Here is a 26029-nt window from a genome sequence, read left to right as displayed (position 1 = left end):
TTTTATGATATTTTTAAATATAGGCATTATATGCCTAAGAGGACACCTTAATTCTTGACTCAAATTTTTAGAAATGGGATAAAGAGTTTGAACCGTTTAGGCCTAAATTTTGTGGAGAAATTTTCTCCAAGGGATGATTTTTTTTGTTTGCCCATAAAATTGAAATCTCTATTTTGTCAGACATATCCCTCTCTCTTGGATCTGAACTGCTTTTAGCCACAATTTGTGTTTGAATAACTGTTAGTATGCAACTCCTATTTCAATTCATTTGACTTATTTCACCCTTCCAACTTGTTTGTGAATCTGTAAAGATACATTCTGACCAGATATATACAAACCTAACATTTCCACTGCCCAGTACTCTGACAAAGATTTTGAGTTCCACGTTTTTGTGGCTCTTCCTGGTAGTCATTTTGATTACTTATGACAGGTTTTTACCTTGACCTTCTACAGCTTCATATTTTTTTTCTCTCCTGGCCGTATTGTGACTCTTTGTCAGCCTGAATTGTTTTTCTCCTCTACTGACTACTGAAGGCACATCTAGCACAATGAGCACCTCAGTCAAAGAAATAATTCAGTTGTCCTTGTGCTGGTACTAGTGTGAGGAGCATTATAATTTTTAAAAAATCACTAGTTTGTGATTTAATGATACCTGATTGTTCTTTTATTGGTTTAACAAGAGCGTGTTGGGGACTAGGTCAGACCCCTCAAAACATTTTTAAGCAGGCTGCCCAGATCGTGACTTTGCTATTTGTTTAGCTAGGTATATAGTGGATATTTGCAGAGTAAGGTAGCTGGGTTGGCTACCAAGTATTAAACCAACAGAATTTATTTACAAAACTATGGAATGAAACACAATGAACAGAAAGTAGAATACTGGATAGCTTATCCTATCCAAACCCGACTTAATGACACTGTTCCGAAAATACTTGCAACAATCCCAATACCCACATACCAACAGTCCCTTAGCAGAAACAGTAAAGAATGGCATAGGCAATTTACAGTTTGAAATCATGAGGGCTTCCAGTTTCCCCTATGACTCGGACTCAACTTACTCCTGAACTGAAGTGAACTGCCCAGCTAGGGAACTGGCCATATTCCCTTGACCTCCAATCCCAACCTCAGCATCAAACCAGCAGATAAAGGGGGTGCAGTGGTAGTTTGGTGCACTGACCTCGACACCACTGATGCCAACACAAAGACACCTCTTACTACCGCCCCTTTGACCATGACCCCCCCCCCCCCCAACACCAAACCATCATCTCCCAGACCATACAGAACGTCATCACCTCAGGAGATCTCCCACCCACAGCTTCCAACCTCATAGTCTGGAACCCCGCACCGCCCGATTCTACCTCCTTCCCAAGATCCATAAGGCTGACCACCCCGGCCGACCCACTGTCTTAGCCTGCTCCTGCCCCACCGAACTCATCCCCACCTACCTTGATACTGTCCTCTCCCACCTAGTCCATGAACTCCCCACATACTTTCGAGACACCACCCACTTCCTCCAAGACTTATGTTTACCCAGCCCCCAGCACCTCATCTTCACCATGGATATCCAATTCCTCTACACTTCCATCCGCCATGCCCAAGGCCTCCAAGCCCTCTGTTTCCTCCTCTCCTGACATCCCCAGCAGTACCCTTCCACTGACACACTCATTCGTTTGGCTGAACTGGTCCTCACCCTTAACAATTTTGCCTTCAAACCCTCCCACTTCATCCAGACCAAAGGGGTAGCCATCAGCCCCAGCTATGCCTGTCTCTTCATTGGCTACATAGAACTGTCCATCTTCCATAGTTACACCGGCACCACTCCCCACCTCTTCCTCCGCTACATTGATGACTGCATTGGCGCCACCTCATGCTCCAGCGAGGAGGTTGAGCAGTTCATCAACTTCACCAACACATTCCACCCCGACCTTAAATTCACCTGGACCATCTCTGACACCTCCCTCCCCTTCCTGGACCTCTCCATCTCCATTAATAATGACTGACTTGACACTGACATTTTTTACAAACCCACCGACTCCCACAGCTACCTAGATTACACCTCTTCCCACCCTACCTCCTGCAAAAATGCCATCCCGTATTCCCAATTCCTCCGCCTCTGCCATATCTGCTCCCAGGAGGACCAGTTCCACCATAGAACACACCAGATGGCCTACTTTAGAGATCGCAATTTCCCTTCTCATGTGGTTAAAGATGCCCTCCAAGGCATCTAATCCATGTCCTGCACCTCCGCCCTCAAACTCCACCCCTCCAGCCGTAACAAGGACAACACCCCCCCCCCCCGGTCCTCACTTTCCACCCTACCAACCTTCGCATTAACCACATCATCCGCCGACATTTCCACCACCTCCAAATGGACCCCACCACCAGGGATATATTTCCCTCACCTCCGCTTTCTGCAAAGACTGTTCCCTCTGTGACTACCTGGTCAGATCCACGCCCCCCCCCCCCCCATTCTGGCTCCCTCCCCTGCCACCACAGGAATTGCAAAGCCTGTGCCCACACCTCCTCCCTCACCTCCACCCAAGGCCCTAAAGGAGCCTTCCACATCCATCAAAGTTTCACCTGCATATCCACCAATATCATTTATTTATCCATTGCTCCCAATGCGGTCTCCTCTACATTGGGAGGACTGGATGCCTCCTCGCAGAGCGCTTCAGGGAACCTCTCTGGGACACCTGCACTAATCAACCCCACCGCCCCATGGCCCAACATTTCAACTCCCCCTCCCACTCTGCCGGGACATGCAGGTCCTGGGCCGCCTCCACCGCCGCTCCCTCACCACCCGGCGCCTGGAGGAAGAACGCCTCATCTTCCTCCTTGGAATGCTTCAACCCCAGGGCATCAATGTGGACTTCACCAGTTTCCTCATCTCCCCTACCCCACCTTACAGTTCTAGCTCAGCACTGCCCTCATGACCTGTCCTACCTGCAATCTCTCTTCCCACCTATCAGCTCCGCCCTCCCCTCTGACCAATCACCTCCATTCCCACCTTACAGTTTCAACCTTCCAGCTCAGCACTGCCCTCATGACCTGTCTTACCTGCCAATCTCCCTTCCCACCTATCAGCTCCACCCTCCCCTCTGACCAATCACCTCCATTCCCACCCCCATTCACCCATTGTACTCTTTGCTACCTTCACCCCAGCCCTGTTCTCCACCCTCCCCCCCCCCCCCATTTATCTCTCCACCCTGGAGGCTTCCTGATGAAGGGTTTTTGCCCGAAACGTCAATTTTCCTGCTCTTTGGATGCTGCCTGACCTGCCGTGCTTTTCCAGCACCACTCTGATCTAAACTCCAGTTTCCAGAATCTGCAGTCCTCAGTTTTGCCCAGTTTTTCAAGAGACCTTTCAAGCTTTTGTTCTGAGGCACTATCTGTTAGGGTAAAGAACAAGGCCCCAATGAAACATTCAAACTTCAGACATGATAGAGCCTGGGCAATTACCCCCTCTCTGAAAAAAAATTCAAGGGCATTCCAAGCAAGATGATGTAATGGAAATCTGGTGTGTTTTATCCATGTTCACTCTAATTCAATTTGAAAACTATTCTGAACAAAACTGAGGTCTTTGTCAGATACAATTCTGTCTCAGAACCAATAAGCAGCAATCAAATTGTACACAATTTCTAAAGTTTTAGTTATTTGTTATTCGATTCTTTGGAAGCTCGTCAACCTACTTTGACTATTATTATGAAGGTGTAGGTGTGTACTGTATCTTTAAGAGAGAGAGGAAGCTGGGAAGGACTGAATGAAAGCACAGTGTGCTGAACAATTAAAAAATTTAGCATTTGAAATAAATAGGTGGAGTTGCGTTGCCGAGTTCAATTTCAGCCAATCAGTTTAAACTATGCTCCAGATACCAAAGTCCTATCGAATTTGAATTTTAATGTTTTAATGACATCAAACCAATGAAATTAACCCATGTTTTGAGGTATAAAATTGGACATTTTGAACAGTTAGGAGGAGAATAACAGAGATCGCCAACAAAAACAGACTGCTGGCCGAAAAGCTCTCTAAAAGGTACCTGTCCATAACAAATTTGTGCAACAGAAGACTGAAGAAAAGATGACCCAGGAAAATACAAATGAAAAGCTACTGAGGAAAATCGACAAAGGAGAATCAACAGCTGGCTAGTTTTTGAAATGTGATTTTTTTTTAAATGTAAATCTTAATCAGGGTTTTTTATCGGGCCAGCATTGTAGAGTGGGAGGTAAAAAATAGGTGTAAGAGAAAGGAGTTGTAAATAGTTGTTGTCTAATGTTCTTGTTGGACTTAAAGAACAAAACTGTTAATTTTTTTCTTTAAATAGTGATGTTTGGGGCATTTCTTTGCCACTTGAAATTTAACAGATTATATATAGCACAAGGTGAGCTTCTCTGTGTGTCGCATTTAAATTAGTAGAGCAGTTTACCCCATGACGTAACACTATCTATTTCAATGAATAGCTGTTGCCCTTCAAATTCCACAAATTGTATGAGTAGCATCCGTCACACTATACATGGATGTTTCCATGGTTGCTGAGGACAGCTCGGTATATTCTATACTGTTTCATTGTATGTTCTTATGTAGCCCAGGAGAGTAAAGACAGCTTCACGGCTGCTTCTATCAATGTCATCTTTTATGACGGGCAACTCATGCACATGTAAAATGAAAATTACATCCTCCATGATGGGTTTTGCATTCGATGGTAACCTAGACATGCTCATCACGATTGCAGTTATCTTCTGATCATCTGTACTTTATTCATATAACACTAAGCAGACAAAATGTAATCTTATCTCTGCACTTAGACTTCAGCTTAAGTGGGTCCTGGAGACTTTGGATTCAAATTAGCTGGGGGTTTATGATCAATTTCAATTGGGAAGCTACTACTACTATAATAAAATGTTTGAATTTAAATCTTTGATTTTTGGATTAAATCTGGTCAGAATTTCATTTGCCTGTCAGAAGCATGCAAGAGATGAGTGCAATTGATCTCTCTTTCCTATTATCCAATATGAGAGACCAGAATACCTGCTGTGTGTGTGTGATGAGGCATCACATGCTAACTTAATCTTTTTGGACCCACATTTGGGTGCATTGCTGGGTGGAGTACATTCCAATACAGTCGCCTTGTAATCATCAGATACTCTTAAACAATTTGGCTTTGGTACCACCTTAGTGAAAGTAGCCTGAATACTTTGTTATGCTTTTTTGTTTTAATCTCAAACCTTTCAGCTCTTGCTTTCCTGTTTCCTTTAGAACACTCAGTTGTGAACTGGTTTTGTATTCCTCTGACTCTATACTCTGGCGATATATTCTTTAACCAGTTGTCAGTTACAATATATACAAGGGGAGGAGGATACTTGAAAACCATGTGCGTTTTATGATGTGAGTTTCACTGCTGTGTGAAAAGGCTGATTACACTTTTGTGTAGTTAACGAGTTCCTTTCTAGCAAGATTGGTTAATCTGCCTTAACTGCAACAATGGATAATGTTGCATGCTATTTCGTTTGTATGAATGACTGACAGATCTCACCTCGGTGATTTTGTAATTCTCTGAGTTTTCCATGCTGACTCAACTTGTTTTGGTATAAACCAGGAGTCATCCTGACAGAGGCTCTCATGTTTTCCTGTATTTTTACTGGAGTTCCATCCATTGTTATCTGGACTATGACATCCTGTGGAATTCCATTTGGCATGTTTATATTTCTGATCATGTCGATCTCAACCAACCCCTCATTGATCTGATGCTAGTCAACAAATATTCACAGTGGCTGCTGTTTCCTCCAGCAAGTATTTTGAGCATGAACCTTTTTATGATTTGCCTTTACAAGAAGACCCTTCTTGCCTTCACAAATGTACGTGTTGCATCCTGTCTTCACAAATGGACAAGTCTATATCCTGTGTTGGCTTTAGCATTGCATTGATTTATCACTGTCATGTGTGCTGAGGTACAGTGAAGAATTTTGCCTTATGTACTTTACAAGTAGTGCAGCACAGTAACAGAACAGAGTGAAGGATGTAATGTTACAGACAGAGAATAACATTAATGTTAAAGAAGTCCATTCAAAAGTCTGATAACAGTGGGGATGAAGCTGGTCTTGAATCTGTTAGTACATGTAGAGAAGTCATGTTGAGATTGTGCAGGATTGATGAGGCCTCTTCAGATATACAGTCAGTTCTACTATAATGCGGTGGTTCCATGCTCGTGCTATCTGGTGGTATAAGAAAATCATGTAATAGCAACACCATTTAAACTAAGGTGGCCGGAGTCGAGTTATAACCAGTGCACACTTCAAAACTTTGCACTTTAGAACCAGTGTCCCTAATTCGTCAATCACATTAAAAACAAATTTGTGTTAATGAAATGCACGTTATAGCAGAACGACCTGTTCTGTGTTCAGTTTTGGTCGCCCAGTTTTAGGAAGGATTTTATCAAGCTGGAGAGGGTTCAGAAGAGATTTACCAGGATGTTGTTAGGTATGGAAGGTTTGAGTTATAAAGAAAGGCTACACTGGAGTGTAGGAGGTTGAGAGGTGACTGTATAAAAACTTATTTTCTGGTCTCCCCTCTATAGGAAGGATGTTGTGAAATTTGAAAGGGTTCAGAAAAGATTTACAAGGATGTTGCCAGGGTTGGAGGTTTTGAGCTATAGGGAGAGGCTGAATAGTCTGGGGCTGCTTTCCCTGGAGCATCGGAGGCTGAAGAGTGACTTTACAGAGGTTTATAAAATCATGAGGGGCATGGATAGGGTAAATACACAAGTTCTTTTCTCTGGGGTGGGGAAGTCCAGAACTGGAGGACACAGGTTTAGGATGAGAGGGGAAAGATTTAAAAGGGACACAAGGGGCAATATTCACGCAGAGGGTGGTGCATGTATGGAATGAGCTGCCAGAGGAAGTGGTGGAGACTGGTACAATTACGCCATTCACATGGATGGGTATATGAATAGGAAGGGTTTAGAGGGATATGGGCCAAATGCTGGGAAATGGGAGATTTATTTAGGATAGTTGGTTGGCGGGGAAGAGTTGGACTGAAGGGTCTGTTTCCATGCTGTACACCTCTATGACTCCATGAAGAGTAAGGATAGAGCTAATGGTAGTTGTCTTTTCCTTAGGATGGGGCATTTCAAGACTTTGGGGCACATTTTTAAAGTGAGAGAAGAGAGGTTTAAGAGAAGACATGAGGGCCAGATGTTTTAGACAGAGGGTGGTTTGCATGTGGAATGAACTCCCTGAGAAAGTGGTGGATGTGGGTACAGTTACAATATTTAAAAGACACTTGGATAATTGCATGAATAGGAAAGGTTTGGTGGGATATGGGCCAGGAGCAGACCAGGTGGGACTAGGTTAGTTTGGGATTACACTCGGCCTGGACTGTTTGAACTGAGGAGTCAGTTTCTGTGCTATGTGACTCTACGTATACAAACTTTTATATCGTCTGCTGGACAGAAGAGGTTGGACGGGAGTATAACCGGAGTGAAAGGGGTTTTGAATTGGTTTCCCTTTTTTTTAAATCCCATCAGTTGGTCACCACAAAGATTCTTTTTAGTATGCTGGCATAGCACATTTAAATTAAACCATAAGGAGCCCTTTACAAGGATTTCCTGATGTGAAAAATAAATACCCCAAATAAATAAAAACCATACCCCAAAATAAAAATGCAACATCTAATACACACATATCCAATATTCCATGCTTTTGTTTCAGATTGCTAGCATCTACAATGTTTTGCTTTTATGCCTTTGTTTTAGACCCTGAAAGTATGGAGCAGTTTTCAACACTTAATGGAAATGACTACTTATTCCAAACGAATCAAATTGAACAACAGGTAAACAATTATGAAAAATCAGCATATAATGCTAACCCTGTTATATATTTGTTACTGTACTCATATATAAATATACTTTAGAAAAAGGAGTGTTATGGGCAGAGGGAAAGATTACAAACATAGTCCAGTTGTTCTTATCCACAGGGTTTGCTGAGATGGACGCTGTGCTGTTCAGAATGCAGCTTCTTCTTGATCTTCCTTCTCCAGGTACTTGTTTGCAGGAGGCACAGGGTGACTGGCTTTCACTTATGATAGTCTCTTCTGTATAAGTAAAAGCCACAACTGGTAGCAAATAATCAGGGGACATGAACTGGCTGTCTTCAGGCTTGAGATGCTTTTCACTAAAGAACAAAAGTTTTTTTTCCTTTCTAAATATTCAATGGCTTTTTCCTCAAGCATTCACACCCACAAGCTGTTCAGCTACCTGGCAGCTGTTCACATTGTTGTTGATGGGCAGGAGACTATTGTTATTGATAAATTGTTCACATATAATCAGCTCTTTCCTGCTGGGTAAAGCTCCATTTATATGCACACTTTGATTCCAGCTCACCTGCAATAGGATTTGCCCCATAATGCTGTACAAAGAGCTTTTGAAACAGCACCTACAATGAGTGCCAACCAAGTTGCATTAATAGAAAATGCAGTAATCACTCAACAGTCCTTAGCATTCAGACCCATCCGTTCCTTACTCTGACCTTTACATTTCAGTCCACAAACAAAAATAATGGAAAAGTAAAATGTTCAGACTTTATATAGGATCAGGCATGACCTCTTGAATGGGAAGCAGTCTCAAAAGACTGGTTTGCCTACTCCTGCTCCTCCATTACATGGTGACATGTTTGTCAGCTTTATTAAAAAGGTGTCCGCTTGTGGTGGTTCACGTATCACCGGCACGTCCAAGGATTCCCAAGAGCTGCTGTCAGCAAGAAAAAATGTGTGTCCTACACATGATTTGGAAGTGCTGGTGTTGGACTGGGGTGTACAAAGTTAAAAATCAAGTACCAGGTTATAGTCCAACAGGTTTATTTGGATGAAGGAACAGCGCTCTGAAAGCTAGTGCTTCCAAATAAACCTGGTGCTGGAAAAACACAGCAGGCCAGGCAGCATCAGAGGATGCCTGGCCTGCTGTGTTTTTCCAGCACCACATTTTTCAACTCTGGTCTCCAGCATCTGCAGTCCTCACTTTCTCCTTCCAAATAAACCTGTTGGACTATAACCTGGTGTTGTGTGATATTTAACTTTGTCTGACACAGGCACCAACTGCCAATCCCAATTATTCTGATAAGGTTTGATGTTCAATGTTCCTAAATCCTGTCAGTCTGGACCCAGTTGTCTTTTGCAGAAATAGCACTTAAATGTGCACTATTAATAGTTTTTATTGTAGCTCAAGCACTCCAAAATTTGGTTAGCCCGTTCCAGTCTTAAGGATTTTAGAAAATTGGTGCAGAAATGTTTTGCTTTAATTAGTTTTGCTGTTGGCTACGTCGAACAATTGTTGAGTAGTAATTGGATACAAAGATGTGTGTGAGAGTTATCAGGCTCTGTCTGATAATTGGGAGCTGCCAGTATTCTAGTATAGAGAGGAGGAAACTTTGGATTTTAGAAGATGTTGGCCTCATGCCAGTGCTGTTATTGCAGATGTATATTGGTGGGAATCGATTGAAACAATCTTGTTAATGTTCCCTTTGGTAATACTGCCACTCGGTGCACTGCTTGATGCACGTACAGAATTGCAACAATGGTTCTGTTTGAAATATTTCAACTGAATATGGAAAGGCCAGCTTGTAGTCTATTAAATGTGAAATCCATTGATACACCTGCAATAGATTATCTCCATTGCTCACCTGTGACATTCTGAGGTAATGATGATGAACTCGCACCTTCTTAATTTCAGTCAAATACAGTGTCAGTATATTACCTCATTGTTAATAATGCAGCAAAGAGGGTGGTAGTTTTCTCTATTCACCTTTCATAACCAAATTGGGAGGTGCCACTTGGATAGTTGATCTTCCATGACCTAGTTCTTGTTGAACAAAGATAGTTAAAGTTGATCCCAACCCAAAGGCAAAACCTGCAGGAAAGGGCTTGACTGCTTTAATTTATTTTCATTAAAATGCAATCTTCTTGTCGTGTTATCTCCAATTTGGATTACAGCTCAATCCAACATGTACTCAGGCCCAGTGTCTTGGTCCTTGTTTCTAAACTGTCCCTCAAATAAAAAAAAAATTCATTCACTGGAAGAGGATGTCACTGGCTAGGCTAGCATTTATTGCCCATCCCAGAGGTTATTTAAGAGTCAACTATATTGCTGTCGGTCTGGAGTCACATGTAGGCAAGACCAGGTAAAGGTGGCAGTTTCCTTCCCTAAAGTACATAATGTATTTGTCCAACAATCGACAATGGTCATCATTAGAATCTTAATTCCAGATTTTTATTGAATTCAAATTCCACCATCTGCTAAGACAGGTTTCAAACCCAGATCCCCAGAACATTACCCCGGTCTCTGGATTAACAGTCCAGCAATAATATTCCTTGGCCTTTACCTCCTCTCTGAATATATAGCCTGCTGCACTATGTGATTTTACTCAGTCCAGCATGTTCATGAGATAACAGATAATTTGAAAAAGCATAGCCAGGTATTTTGTTGTGTAGACTTGAGTTATAATTCCGAATGACGTGGACAGTTTTCTCGGTATCTTTTGAGGTTTTTAAGCAAGCTTTCTTTGAGTGGGGCATCAGAGATTTCCTCTGAAATTCAGTTCAAGACCACAGCAATGTGAGAGAGATCCTATAGTGCGTTGGCAGAGTCCTTACCTCTGGGCCTAATATTCCTGGTTTAACACCTGTCTCGACACAATGACTATGGAAGGTATGCCACCTTCCAGCCCGAAATGTGTGCTAGCTATAGTGTGCAACAGTAGTTAAAGACTCCAAGTGCATAATCTTTACATGAGCATGTGTCATCCTTATTCCCAGGGATTTAGCCACAAACACACACATGGCATTTTGGAATGAAATTCCATTTACTCACCAATTTACAGGAGCTGGAACTCTCCCACCAACCTTCTGACTGAGCGAATAAGTTGTGAATTATGGGCACTATAACTAAAACAGAAATTGTTGGAGAAACTCGGTAGGTCTGACAGAATCTGTGGAGAGGGGTCTGAAGAAGAGTCACCAGATTCCAAACACTAACTCTGCTTTCTTTCCACAGATCCTGTCATACCTGTTGAGTTTCTCCAGCAATTTCTGTTTTTGTTATACATTTTATTCATCTGTTTCATTCTTGATGCTAGACTTTTAATTGACTTTGTTTTTATAAGTTAATAAAAACGTAATGTCATTACACTGCAAATGGCATTAAAACTGACTGCTTTTATTGTACAACTGGGACTGTTTGACAGAAAACTAGCCATTAAATATTTTATATTCAGTTGAATGATCAGACGGCTGAGTGTTTCAAAATGAACAATTTTTACTATAACTGCTTGAGCTAACAGTTCCATTTGGGGAATTCAGTGGGTGACAGAACTGCTATAATTAAGATAATATTTTTAATAAGGCAAAATTTATATTGCAAAAATGACTGAGGTATGAATGTTGGGTAAACACGGCAAGAGTTTTTTACACGTATGTATCAGTCAAAAAAATGTTTTTGCTAGATTATGTTATGAATGTCTTTCTTGCTATTTGGAATCATAGAATCCCTACTGAGTAGATGCAGGCCATTCAGCCCATTGGGTCCACATTAACCCTCCAAAGAGCAACCCATGGACCCTTTCCCTGTAACCTTGCATTTCATGCAGCTAATACACCAAGCCTGCACATCCCTAGACACCATTGGCCATTTAACATAGCCAATCCACCTAACTTTAACATCTTTGGACTGTGGAAGGAAACCGGAGCACCAAACTCCACACAGACAATTGCTTGAGGCAGGAATTGAACCTGGGTCCCTGGCGCTGTGAGGTAGCAGTGCTAACCACTGAGGCACCGCCTTGCCCCTATTTGTGTTTCTTTGTTTATCTATTCCTCTAAGAAACTATCTTCTACCCAGATTATGTTTCCTTTGCCGTAAATGGAACAATTTTCTTGTTGTATTAGAGTCATAGATTTATAGAAATGTACAGCATGGAAACAGACCCTTCAGTCCAACCAGTCCATGCCGACCAGATATTTCAACCCAATCTAGTCCCACCTGCCAGCACCCGGCCCATATCCCTCCAAACTCTTCCTATTCATATACCCAACCAAATGCCTTTTAAATGTTGCAATTGTACCAGCCTCCACCACATCCTCTGGCAGCTCATTCCATACATGTACCACCCTCTGTGTGACAAAGTTGCCCCTTAGGTCTCTTTTATATCTTTCCCCCTCACCCTAAACCTATGCCCTCTAGTTTTGGGCTCCCCCACCCCAGGGAAAAGACTTTGTCTATTTATCCTATCCATGCCCCTCATAATTTTGTAAACCTCTATAAGGTCACCCCTCAGTCTCCGACGCTCCAGGGAAAACAGCCCCAGCCTGTTCAGCCTCTCCCTACAGCTCAAATCTCCAACCCTGGCAGCATCCTTGTAAATCTTTTCTGAACCCTTTCAAGTTTCACAACATTTTTCCAATAGGAAGGAGACCAGAATTCCATGCAATATTCCAAAAGTGGCCTAACCAATATCCTGTACAGCCGCAACATGACCTCCCAACTCCTGTATTCAATACTCTGACCAATGAAGGAACGCCTTCTTCACTATTCTATCTACCTGCGACTCCACTTTCATGGAGCTATGAACCTGCACTCCAAACTCTCTTTGTTCAGCAACACTCCCTAGGATCTCACCATTAAGTGTATAACTCCTGCTAAGATTTGCTTTCCCAAAATGCAGCACCTCGCATTTATCTGAATTAAACTCCATCTGCCACTTCTCAGCCCATTGGCCCATCTGATCAAGATTCTGTTGTAATCTGAAGTAAACTTCTTCGCTGTCCACTGCATCTTCAATTTTGGTGTAATCTGCAAACTTACTAACTATGCTTGCATCCAAATCATTTATGTAAATGGCAAAAAGTAGAGGGCCCAGCACTGATCCTTGTGGCACTCCACTGGTCACAAGCCTCCAGTCTGAAAAACAACCCTCCACCACCACCCTCTGTCTTCTACCTTTGAGCAAGTTCTGTATCCACGTGGCTAGTTCTCCCTGTATTCCATGAGATCTACTGCTGCTAATCAGTCTCCCATGGGGACCCTTGACAAACGCCTTACTGAAGCCCATATAGATCCCATCTACCGCTCTGACCTCATTTGTTACTTCTTCAAAAAACTCAATCAAATTTGTGAGACATGATTTCCCATGCACAAAGCCATGTTGATTATCCCTAATCAGTCCTTGCCTTTCCAAATACATGTACGTCCTGTCCCTCAGGATTCCCTCCAACAACTTGCCCACCACCGACGTCAGGCTCACTGGTCTATAGTTCCCTGGCTTGTCTTTATCGCCTTTCTCAAACCACGTTTGCCAACCTCCAGTCTTCCGGCACCTTACTTGTGACTATCGATGATACAAATATCTCAGCAAGAGGCCCAGCGATCACTTCCCTAGCTTCCCATAGAGTTCTAGGGTACACCTGATCAGTTCCTGGGGATTTATGCACCTTTATACGTTTCAAGACATCCAGCACTTCCTCCTCTGTAATATGGACATTTTGCAAGATGTCACCATCTATTTCCCTACAGTCTATATTTTCCATATCCTTTTCCACTAAATACTTATACAAAATATCCGCTTAGTATCTCCCCCATTTTCTGTGGCTCCACTCAAAGGCCACCTTGCTGATCTTTGAGGGGCCCTATTCTCTCCCTAGTTATCCTTTTGCCCTTAATGTATTTGTAAAACCCCTTTGGATTCTCCTTAATTCTATTTGCCAAAGCTATCTTATGTCCCCTTGTTGCCCTCCTGATTTCACTTTTAAGTATACTCCTACTGCCTTTATACTTCTCGAAGGATTCACTCGATCTATCCTGTCTATACCTTACATTTGCTTCCTTCTTTTTCATAGCCAAACCCTCAATTTCTTTAGTCATCCAGCATTCCTTATACCTACCAGCCTTTCCTTTCACCCTGACAGGAATATACTTCCTCTGGATTCTTGTTATCTCATTTCTGAAGGCTTCCCAATTTCCAGCCGCCACTTTACCTGTGAATATCTGCCCCCAATCAGCTTTGCCTAATACCGTCAAAATTTGCCTTTCTCCAATTTAGAACTTCAATTTTTAGACCTGGTCGATCCTTTTCCATCACTATTTTAAAACTAATAGATTTATGGTTACTGGTCCCAAAGTGCTACCCCCCTGATACCTCAGTCACCTGCCCTGCCTTATTTCCCAAGAGTAGGTCACGTTTTGCACCTTCTCTAGTTGGTACATCCACATACTGAATCAAAAACATTTCTTGTACACACTTAACAAATTGCTCTCCATCTAAACCCTTAACACTATGGCAGTCCCAATCTATGTTTGGAAAGTTAAAATCGCCTACCATAACCATCTTATCATTCTTACAGGCAGCTGAGATCTCCTTACAAGTTTGTTTCTCAATTTCCCTCTGACTATTGGGGAGTCTATAATACAATCCCAATAAGGTGATCATCCCTTTCTTATTTCTCAGTTCCACCCAAATAACTTCTCTGGATGTATTTCTGGGAATATCCTCCCTCAGCACAGCTGTAATGCTATCCCTTATCAAAAACACCACTCCCCTTCTCTCTTGCCTCCCTTTCTATCCCTCCTGTAGCACTTGTTTCCTGGAACATTAAGCTGCCAGTCCTGCTCACTTCAATGTTTTTAAAAAGTATCAGCTTTTCGCAAAGAAAATAAAGTTCTTTCATGCGTGATTTTTGTGTTGATTTCTCCATTTAATGAGCTTAAAGTATGTCCAGAGTTTAGACAAAATTGCTCATGCGTCTACTTTTAAAATTGTTCATGTCACAGAATCAGTGTCCTTATTTTGTACAGGCAATATAAAAGCTCACAGCTTCATTCATGTTAAATATTGTATTGAATTTGGAGTGCTGATACATACAGTCCCTGGCTGAGAATAAAGGCTGATAAATGTCTTAAGTCAACGAGGTCCTGCCCCTGAGAGCTGTTGGCTGGTACTGCAAGTGTACGCTCCAGAATTTGCTACACACCTACCCAAACTGTTTCAGTACAGCTACAACAGTGGCACCTAGCCAACAAAGTGGAAAATACACAAGAAGCAGGATAAATTCTGCCAGGAAAAATACTGCCCTGTCAGTCCATACTCAGTCAAGAGATGGAAGGGATCATTGACAGTGCTATCAACCAGCACTTACAAATGAATAAGGTCAGTGCCTGACCTTATTACAGACTTGATCGATACATGGACAAAAGAGCTGAATTCCAGAAGTGAGGGGAGAGTGACTGCCCTTGACATCAAGACTGTGTTCGACCGGGTGTAGCATCAAGAAGCCCAAACAAAACCAGAGTCATAGAGATGTACAGCATAGAAACAGACCCTTCGGTCCAACCCGTCCATGCCGACCAGATATCCCAACCCAATCTAGTCCCACCAGCCAGCACCCAGCCCATATCCCTCCAAACCTTTTCTATTCATATACCCATCCAAATGCCTCTTAAATGTTGCAACTATTATAGCCTCCACCACTTCCACTTGCAGCTCATTCCATATATGTACCACCCTCTGAGTGAAAAATGTTGCTTCTTAGGTATCTTTTATATCTTTCTCTTCTCACTCTAAACCACTTCTCAGCCCATTGGCCCATCTGATTAAGATCCTATTGTAATCTGAGATAACCTTCTTTGATGTCCATTTCTGAAGAAGGGCTTATGCCCGAAACGTCGATTCTCTGCTCCTCGGATGCTGCCTGGCCTGCTGTGTTTTTCCAGAATGACATTTTTCAACTCTGGTACTCCAGCATCTGCAGTCCTCACTTTCTCCTTTGCTGTCCACTCCATCCCCAATTTTGGTATCATCTGCAAACTTACTAACTGTACCTCTTATGCTCGCATCCAAATCATTTATATAAATGATGAAAAGTAGAGGGCCCAGCACTGATCCTTGTGTCCACTGGTCACAGGCTTCCAGTCTGAAAAACAACTCTCCACCACCACCCTGTCTTCTACCTTTGAGCCAGTTCTGTATCCAAATGGCGGGTTCTCCCTGTATTCCATGAGATCTAACCTTGCTCATCAGTCTCCCATGGGGAACCTCATCGAATGCCTTACTGAAGTCCATATAGATCACATCTACCGCTCTGACCTCATCAATCCTCTTTGTTACTTCTTCAAAAAACTCAATCAAGTTTGTGAGACATGATTTCCCATGCACAAAGCCATGTTGACTATCCTAATCAGTCCTTGCCTTTCCAAATACATGTACATCCTGTCCCTCAGGATCCCCTCCAACAACTTACCCATCATCAAAATCAGGCTCACTGGTCTATAGTTCCCTGGCTTGTCCTTACCACCCTTCTTAAACAGTGGCACCATGTTAGCCAACCTCCTTCTTCCAGCACCTCACCTGTGACTATCGATGATACAAATATCTCAGTAAGAGGCCCAGCAATCACCTCCCTAGCTTTGGGAATCAGGGGTGAAACTCTCCATTGGTTGAAGTCATGTTGAGTATGAAAAAAGATGATTATGTCTGTTGAAGGTCAATCATCTCAGCACCAGGACAACTCTGCAGGAGTTCCTCAAGATAGTGTCCTAGGCCCAAACATCTTCAGCTGTTTGATCTTCCCTCCATCAGAAGTTCAGAAGTGGGGATGTGCAATCATTGACAAACAATGTTCAGCACCATTTGCCACTCCTCACATTCTGAAGCAGTCCATGTCCAAATGCTGCAAGACCTGGACTTTATCTGGAGTTGGCCTGACAAGTGGCAAGTGGTATTCACAGCACACAGGCGCCAGGCAATGACCATCTCCAAAAGAGGTCATCTAACAATTGTCTCAGGATTTAATGGCATTGCCATTACTGACACACCCACAAACAACATCCTGGGGGTTATCAGTATCCATAAAATGAACTGGACTAGCCACATAATGATTATAGATATAAGAGAAGGTGAAAGGCTCGCAATTGTACTGTTTGTAACTCAACTGCTATCTCCCCAGTACCTGTCCACCATCCACAAGGCTCGAGTGAGGAGACTGGTGGAATGCTTTCTACTGCGTGGATGCATGAAGCTTCATTAACACTCAAGAAGCTTAACACCATTGAGGACAAAGCAGCCTGCTTGATTAACACCCCATGTACCACCTTTAATATACTTGCTTTACCCCCGATGTGAAGTGGCTGCAGCGTTTACCATCTACAAGATGTGACCTCTACCATCTACAAGATGTGACCTCTACCATCTAGATGGACAAGGGCAGCAGATACATGGGGGCGCCACCACCTGCAAGCTCCCCTCCAAGTCACTCACCATCCTGACTTGGAAATATATTGCCATTCCTTCATAGACACCTCAATATCCTGGACTCCATCCCTAACAGCTCCACGGGTGTCCCGTGGTCTTCTGCAGTTCAAGATGGCAACATAACCCCATGTTTTCCAAGGATTGGCAATAAACGCAGGACTGGCCAGCGATGCCCACATCACACAAACAATTTTAAAACAGGAGATCCAACGCGTGCATGGAACATCATAGGGTGAGTCAGCGAGGGGTTGACCTGGGGATAAGGGCTGAAAGTTTGGGGTTCAATTGCGTGGAGGAGTGGAACAGGGATCTAAGAGAAGACAGAGGATGGGATCAGGGGCACAGAGAGGTGAAACTGAGAAGGGTCTGACATCCTGGGTGTGGTGATGCGGTCAGTCAGGGTACAGGAGGAGGCTTAGAAATGCTGTCAGTACTGTTCAAATGGGGATCAATCTCATGGTGTTGACGAGCAAACTTTTTGTCTGTGATGCAGAGCCTCCCAGTTTGACGAGGAAGCTCATTTCTCAATTTTCTGGAGCTGCAGTATCATCAGCTGATAGTAAGTTTCATCACTGAAAAGTTACAGCCTACCCCCTAGAAATGCAAACACGTGGCTGTCACTTTGAATTTTAATTGTAATCGCGGGATAAATAAGATAAAGCATGAGAGCAGAAGCGGTGCCTACTTCCTGTGGGAACACTGATACAATTCTACCCACCAAGTCATTCCCTGCCAATCTGAAATTAAATTGATATAAAGAAATGAACATTCTGGGTTGTCGAAAAATCGAGCGAGTGCAGAATGATAAAGGTTCAGCAAAGCAGATTGTGACATTGTGACTTTTTAAAGCAAGAATCCATGCTGTTCCTGTCCCATCTCTTTTATTGTTTCCACTTATTTAGTTTTGTCGATGAAGTCCATTGCCTGAATGATACAGTGTTCATTATGGTAGGCCTTGTAACGTATATCACAAAGACTGGGTTCTTGTTGAGATTAATATGTTGAGGTTAATTTAAAATGCAAGTTATTTATGCTCCTATAATCTCAGACTTGCACATAATTTGAGTCTGTGCTTGTTACAACAAAGGACCAAGATACTTCCAAGCCAGCTACTGCTGCAACTGGTGCTGACTTTCTTAAAAGGACAGTGACTATCTGGTCTGGAATCCCTCCACTCCCACCCCAACACCACCACCAGTCCCCTGCCCTGATCGTTCAGATTATTGCCAATAGCTCTTTCAGCTGAAGCCCCTTCAATAGGTAGCGCAGGTTAAACTTGATTGCTTGGAGTTTTTGGCACATTAGTATCAGATATAATCATAATCCAAGGATGACAAAGCTGTAATTGAAGGGATTGTAAAAATTTGGAAAAGATTAGGAAAAACAAAATTGAATTACACACAGAAACGCACTCCACCTAAGCATTCTCCACCCTTTACGTCAATTCATCAAACTCTGCACCAACAAAATTGACCACACTCCGACTCTCAAGTGTGAACTTCCTTCACTAGCACTATGTTGTAGTATCCCCCACACTGTGACCGAATTTCAGGCACATGAAGGAACCATTATCTTGTCCCTTGATTAGAGTTTGATAAGTTGTTTAAAAAAATCAAAAGAACAGCTTTATATGTTCTGTAAATCTTAATGCATTTTTATGGCATTAGTCACATCAGGAATTGAAGATATTGCGAGTTAATTATTTATTTATTTATTTATTTATTAATTGAGAGTTAACTGAGATGGAACAGAACTCTCCAGGCCCAAACAATAAATGCAATGTTGTGGATTCAACATTTCCTTGGTTGCAGATCTGTTCAAACCGATTTGTACCATTTTAACCGGGTGTTTTCAGTTGAAGTTGGGAAGAAACTTGCCCAAAATTGATACTGACAAAATCGAAACAACATTGAGTGCAATTTCAAGTGCAAGATTTCAATTTTCTAGGTGGAGCTTCTGAAATTAATTCAAATAGCTCCTACTTGGAGCATCCTTTACCTGAGAACAGCATAGTTTCTTGGGCTATCTCCAGTTGTCAGTGTTTCTTGCCAGTAATCATCATGTGACATTAATTCGCTCTGTAGTGTCATCACTGCCTGGAGAGAGTTGCTGAAGTGTCTTTTGCACTTGCCAGTGTGTCTGTATAATCGGGTAACTCCCATGTTAACCTGTGATGAAATGGCATATGACTACTGGACCTTCAGCAGGCATTGGAGAGACTAATCACATAAAACAATACAACTTTCAATAAGGATTAATGTTTAAGCTGTCACTGAGAGAATTTATACCAGGCATGTGACTATTGCATGAGGAATTTGTACATGGTGAGCATAGTAAGAGCCGACTCACCTCTGGGCTGGACCCTGAGGTGAAAAAAACTCAGTTTAACATCAACATGGAAATCAGGTTGTGAACCTTGCAAATTCAGCACATCGCTTGCTCTGAATGACCTTCGTGTTGTGCAGCAGTAAAGTACAGCTCAGGACACAATCTACGGGCACTGACCACATGCATGCCTCGTCCACGGACATTGGCACCCACCATCTGCCAACTCCTCATGGCCATTATGGTATTTTTCTGATATAGTTACAGTGCACTTGGGAACGCAGAATTCCACTGCAGCGCACACAAGCAAGTACCATTAAGACTTTCATTGAAAGTCTCCAGAAGAGGCACTCAGAATTGAAGGATTGGACCAGGCTGCAGTTCTGCGCTGCCTTCTTGCTTTCTTTGCCATTGCTGACTTGCATCCACCTGAATGCTCACAACATCAATGCCGTGCCTTGCAGTACCAAATAGCACCATTAGTCTCCCAGCAGCTATCCTGGTATGGTCTGCTGACCATGGAACAATGCAGGAGCCTGTGAGTTCTCCAGCAGGTAAACATCAGGCATGAGCCTCTAACATCTATCACATATGATCAAGGATGAACTGCTTTGCTAGTTGACAAAGCCTGATGGTTAAGATAAGGCCTTCGCAAAACTGCTTGGATGCTATCCATCGTGCCCTGAGAGAAGCCGATGGTGGTGGGGAATTCCACACCCCAGAATGTTTGACTGCCTTTGTCATGGGGGAATGTTATAAACTGGTGTCATATGGAGTAAATGGCACCAGTGACCTCCTGGGTGTATCTGTGGATTGAGGTTTGGAGAATATCACACTGGCCCCCAAATGGTCCTTGGTATGACCCTCTGTTGTTGGAGTTCAGGGCAGTGTGACCATGACAGCCACCAGGATGGAATAGCCACTCAGTTTTTCAAATGCAAGTCCTGTTCCAACAAATTACACAGTTTGTGGTGATGCCTTGGGACACCGTTAGTTTGAATCTGCATTGTGTTCCCAAGACCTGTAGATAGGGACAGTGAGGCTTGTGTGTTGAGCTTTTGGTGATAATCCTCTGTTTTACAGAGGATCTTCAGTTGCTCTATCTCCATCTATAGGCTGTAAGGCAACCGCTGAGTATTCTTGTTTTTGCTGGGCTTGGTGACCATGTTCCAATTGTTGTCTACTTCTTTGGAAGATTGCACCTTATCTGTGTGCCTTATTTTCATGAACAGCTCAATGATTTAGAACAGGATTTGTAACGTAGACACTATCATACTTCTGTAACATGAGTGTATAAACTGTCAGCAGCTAGCCTGAGTGATGTATGCAATTAAATAGAAAAATGAATCAAGAGGAATTGTTGGAGTTAATTGGAAAGCTCAATCCTAAAAATGAGGGCTGGTACAATACAGACTAAGGCTTAATCCAAAATCTCTGGAGACCAACCCTCCCTCAGACCTTAACTAATGAAATCTTTAACTCAGTTATCTTTTGTACGCTCTCATTGTATCTCCATGAGATCTTGTTCTTTCTACTGTTTCTCTTTAATTCTATACTCAAAGTGTAAGTCATAGCTAGAGAGGCTGTCTTTGCTTATCTAAGATCCATCAAATGATTAAAGAAATAACGAGGCTATGGATTGTCATACAACACCAGGTTATAGTCCAACAGGTTTAATTGGAAGCACACTAGCTTTCGGAGCGACGCTCCTTTATCAGGTGATAGTGGAGGGCTCGATCATAACACAGAATTTATAGCAAAAATTTACAGTGTGATGTAACTGAAATTATACATTGAAAAATTGATTGTCTTCAGTTACATCACACTGTAAATTTTTGCTATAAATTCTGTGTTACGATCGAGCCCTCCACTATCACCTGATGAAGGAACGTCGCTCCGAAAGCTAGTGTGCTTCCAATTAAACCTGTTGGACTATAACCTGGTGTTGTGTGATTTTTAACTTTGTACACCCCAGTCCAACACCGGCATCTTCAAATCATGGACTGTCACGTAATGCATGCACTATGGCAGCTTCCTGAGTACCTGATCCCATTACATGATATAGTTGTGATAGTGATGTACAATTTACACACTGATGGAATTGATGCCCTTCATGGTTATCAATTCCATAATAAAAACTCTCTAACTAGCTTGTGGCACCAGAATCCTCTCATAAAGCTAGCAACTGTTTCCCACAGCTTGCCATTGTCCTTGGGGGAAATGACATTAGTTTTGAATCTTGTAAACAATGCACCAGTGACTTGATGCACGCTATGGTGCCCTGCTGCTTGGCTCATCTGGATAACATTCCCAAAGCTAGCTTGAAAGGAGCACACTTAATTGTTCAGGCAGTCATGGCTTTCACCACTGGGACAGATTGATCAAGTGTTTGGAGGTCTCATGTCAGGAAATAGCAATGATCTGAGTTTGTCGCCAACACAATGTGTAATGACCAGTTTACGTCAGTGCAGATCCATGAACCTTTCCCCGATGTAGGATTAAAGGGCAGGAGAAATTCTCAAAGAAATCCCCAACACAAATGAAATAGAAACAGGAATAAGCCACTCAAACCTGCCCCACAAATCTGTAAGATTATAGCTGATCTGTCCCAGGTCTCAACACCTCTTTTATGCCAGCTTCTCATAGTCTGCAACTCTTCAGTATCCAGAAAAATCTATCATCTTGTTGGATTCCTACTTGCCAAACTCCAGCAGAAAACCTTGTTAAAATGTATTAGAAATGAAAGAAACAGGTTTTCAAATTTACCCATAGGTTGATAGGGTGGCACGGTGCTCAGTGGTTAGCACTGCTGTCTCACAGATCCAGGGACTCGGGTTTAATTCCATGTCTGCGTGGGTTTCCTTCCACAATCCAAAGATGTGCAGGTTAGGTGAATTGGCCATGCTAAATTGCCCATAATGTTCAGGATGTATGGGTTAGAGTGCATTAGTCAGGGATAAATATAGGGTAGAGGAATACATCTGGGTAGGTTAGTCTTCGGAGGGTCGGTGTGGCCTTATTGGGCCGAAGGGCCTGTTTCCACACTGTAAGGATTCTATGAATAGTTTTAGTGATCTAGCCTCCACAATTCTCTAGGGTAGAGAATGCCATATGTTCACTACCCCCGTGCAAAGAATTCCTTCACATCTCAGTTTTAAATGATTATCCCCTAATTCTGTAACCACGAGTCCTAGTTTGAGATTCCTCACACATTGGAACATCTTCTTACCATTTACCAGGTCAAGCACTCCCCCCCCCCTCCCCCCACTCAGAATCTTGTACGTTTCAATAAGATCACCCCTCATTCTTTAAACTCTAATGAATAATGGCCTAAACAAAAACAAAGTACTGTGGATGCTGGAAATCTGAAACATTAGCAGATATGTCTGGAGAAACTCAGTAAGACTGGCAGCATCTGTAGAGAAAAAGCAGAGTTGAGAACAGACATTAAGAAACTCAGAATGATAAGTACAGAGAGACAGCAATAAATCAACCTATGGGTAAATTTGAAAACCTATTTCTTTCACTTCTAATACAGTTTACAGGGTTTTCTGCTGGAGTCTGGCAAGGAAGAATCCAAGTGCCTCCTGTTTATAGAGGTGCACAGTGATACGTAACATCAGTGCAACCAAAGAACAGAAAATGTAAGCATAGAAACTCCTTCTTCACTTACATTTTTAATGAAGCTCATGAACCAGAGCAACATGAGGCTCCCTTTGTCTCATTGAAAACTGGGTGGGCTCGACTGGGATGTGGAGTGGAGAAAGCAGGCTATTGTTGTCATTTAAAGAATCTGTGTCCAATTCGCCAGCCTCTGCCAGGAGAGGCAAACTGCTCCCATATTTGTAACAAATAGATTTGTAAGCTCTGCAATTGGCTATGAGGTTTCTGGGACATGTGATTCTGGGGAGGTGACTTTTCTTTTGTCAAATCTGCAAGTACTTTTAATGTATTCTGTTAAGCAACACCCAACTTATCCATCTGTTGCTGTAACGTTTCAATTAGTAGATATTTGATATGTCCAGTACTTCATAATGGCATTAATCTATATGTGTAACCAATTCTGTGCAGTATATTGTAAATCACAAGTTCCTTTTGTAATAAACTTTGAGCACAAAGCAAAAAAGCTGAATATGAATCATGCAGACAGATGGAACAGCAATGTTCCACATTTCACTGCAATAATTAGTTGGGTTGCATTGCCAGAACATTGGTCCAGAACTGAAGAGGATTACTCTGTTCCTTTTTAAGTAAAGGGTTCAAACTTGTGTCTATAATCTAAATACTTCCTGTGTGTTCAGGTGACTCATTTTATTGTCTGCTAAAATCTGTAACAATGTGATTCCTTCATCCGATCTAATGCACCTCTGAGTTATTGACCAGCTAGATTTATATTTTAAGTTGGTTTCTGATAAAACACTGCAGGGGTCCTTAAGTGAGTAGGGTAGAAATTAAAGGACAGAATGGAAAAACAACCAATTATGATTCATATGAATGACACAGTCATATTTGTTTCAGAAAAGTAGTTGTAAAATGTTGATGAAGCTAGAGGTGAGAAGACATCATTAAAAGCGTCAAAGTTTAACTCTGCAAAACCTGAACTCTATGATATTCAATCCAAAGCATTCATTTTGCATCCCTTTGACCACCAGTGATTTTACACAATATGGACTAAATAAAATTCTTTCTATTCCACATTTCCTCTTTATTCATTTACTGCTGAGTCAGGAATTTGAATTTTCATTCTCAGTTCTGACTTACCCTGATATCTCTGCAAAGACATATTGCTGTGGTGCATTCAGGCTATTCCCAAAGTCCTAACATTAGTTGTTCTGAATTTGGCACACGAATAAGGAACAGGAGAAGCACTGATGTCACAGGCTGCTTCTTAGGGATTTGGTTTGTGGGTTTTTTTTACATGTTAACTTGTGTAACATATATGAGAGAGAATTAGGTTACAGTTGAGACATCTTGAAGTTTATTTACATGGCTACATTACCACAGATTTAAACAGATAATCTGTCTTCTGTGCTTGCTGATATCACTGGAAATTACTTACACATAGCTGACTGAATGAGCACACTATGTTGATTCAATGATGAGAGTGACTAAAGGCAAGATAGATACTTTTCTACCAAAGTACCATGTGTTGTGATATCATGTAACTGTCTTAAAGGCACAAGCTTTTTATCTTTGCTGGAATCCATCCCATAATGCAACACTTAGTCATGGAATCTTGTACCATTATTCATGAAAAAATATTAAGAACCGAATGATGTAAGTATAGCAAATCTTCAATGACTCTGAAAATCCTCCAGCAGACAACATTGGATCCACTGTCTCTTTGTTTCTGTTTTTTAATCATACTGGTTTACAGCAGGTGTAAAGATCAACATCATCCCATCACAAGAACTCAGGCTTAAATTTTGGTTCAGTTCATATCCTCCCCATCTTTGATTCAGAGCCAAGACATGCCTATTCTAATTTTTGCCTTTTGGATACAACAGAAACTCCCTCTGTAACCAGGTACATGCACATCATGGCTGTTGTTCTCAGCATTACTGCAGGGCCCACTGAGGTGTCCATTGCTGCCTGCTTGCAAGTAGCACACCCAACTGCCAACCTGTTTTTCTCTTTCACTGACCTTCCACCCAGGATGCTGGGTGCCATGGCATCACCAATATCATCCTTCACCTGTACCCATTGCTATACCCTCAAACCCCCTCGACCATGTTGGACAATCAATATCACCAACACTGCTCTGTGTTTTTCTCAAAATGTCAATATTCATGGAGAAAGCCTTCACTGATAGCTTATTATTGATGACCGTATTCACATCCTGCCTTTGTTTGAAACATGGCTCATGTTTACTTTTAGTTTGGTGCAACGTACCCTTGTCATAAATGTGGCATTTGACCCTTTTCTCTAAATTATATCTTGACCTCTTGCATTTTTCTTTCAAATACCTCAATTTCTTTCCGATCCTTTCAACTCTCCTTTAAAATATAAACTTCAATTCTCTGTCTGTAATGTACACAGAATAAAACTTTTTTCCTGTACCCAGGTGCATGTGTCAGTAATAAATCAAATCAAATCAAATTAAATCAGAAAGTTTCTCCCTGTGATATCTTCTGTTCCTCTCTCATCTTTTTAGCACAGTGAGTCTTCACCTTTGGCTGATTTCAATCTCTATCTCAGATGCCCTGTTTCCTTGTGTTTTGTCCTCCTTAAACCTCTCCCTTCATATAAACATCTCTATCCATATTACAGCCACATTGTAAAGTTACTATCTCTCAGACCTCTCTCTTCCCGTAGTCACTGACATGGTCATCTCCCATCATTTACCTCCATTACTCACTATCCACATCCTCCTTTATTCATTCCAACTCATCCTAACACAGCATCTGTTCTGATTAGAAACCTTC

General features: G+C 42.1%; 1 long non-coding RNA gene across 1 annotated transcript in view; it reads left to right on the top strand.

The window, feature by feature from the left end:
• Window positions 1–7617: 7617 nt before the first annotated feature.
• The window catches only part of LOC148148549 (uncharacterized), a 29827-nt gene continuing 11415 nt past the window's right edge, over window positions 7618–26029 (top strand). The window contains exon 1 of the long non-coding RNA XR_015758910.1: window positions 7618–7821. This is a non-coding gene — a long non-coding RNA (uncharacterized LOC148148549). The remainder of the gene's footprint in view (window positions 7822–26029) is intronic.

This window comes from Chiloscyllium plagiosum, unplaced genomic scaffold (genome assembly GCF_037043375.1).
Source record: "Chiloscyllium plagiosum isolate Xiang-an unplaced genomic scaffold, Cpla_swu_hap1 HiC_scaffold_12, whole genome shotgun sequence".
NCBI classification, from domain to species: domain Eukaryota; kingdom Metazoa; phylum Chordata; class Chondrichthyes; order Orectolobiformes; family Hemiscylliidae; genus Chiloscyllium; species Chiloscyllium plagiosum.
The sequence above is the reverse complement of the archived record's forward strand: the minus strand, read 5'-3'. Positions and strand labels throughout refer to the sequence as shown.